This window comes from Nannospalax galili, unplaced genomic scaffold (genome assembly GCF_000622305.1).
Source record: "Nannospalax galili isolate Female #2095 unplaced genomic scaffold, S.galili_v1.0 scaffold140, whole genome shotgun sequence".
Taxonomy (NCBI): Eukaryota; Metazoa; Chordata; class Mammalia; order Rodentia; family Spalacidae; genus Nannospalax; species Nannospalax galili.
Genome location: NW_008352267.1, coordinates 12413320 through 12413816, shown reverse-complemented (window position 1 = coordinate 12413816; position 497 = coordinate 12413320). Strand labels below are relative to the sequence as shown.

The 497-nt window shown below is 38.6% G+C and overlaps 1 protein-coding gene across 1 annotated transcript in view; it reads right to left on the bottom strand.

The window, feature by feature from the left end:
• The window catches only part of LOC103746858 (nuclear receptor-interacting protein 1-like), a 6453-nt gene that overhangs the window by 1948 nt on the left and 4008 nt on the right, over positions 1 to 497 (bottom strand).

Genomic DNA, 497 nt, shown 5'->3' with positions numbered 1-497 from the left:
TTTTTGTCATAAAAAGTGTTCTGAACCTGATTTCCAAAGACATAACAGCAATATAGGAACTACAATATTGCAAATTTTGAGTTGATATGTGACTGTATTGGGGGCAGAATATAGGCATCAAATAGTTTCTTTACAGTCCTATGTCCTGGGAAAGTTGTAAAGAGTGGTTGTCCAATATCAGAGTACAGAAGAAACCCCTACAGAGCGTGCTAAGATGCAGATGGAAGATTCTCAGGTCCACCTGGCAGACATCTTTGCTCTGTAGATCTGAGATGCTGCCTGTGGGTCTGCATATTAAACAACTGCTCCTGATGGTTCTAATGCAGGAGGTCTGAGTTCAGATTTAAGAAATCTTGGTCATAAGACTTACAGGTACCGCAGGAATGGTGAGAATTAACTTTTACAAGAGATGATGAAAACTCTCCAAAGGAAAAGCCATTTTTTGCTCTTGTTAAAAACAATTTCTAAGTAGTCAACTATTCAGGAAACCATCTGAA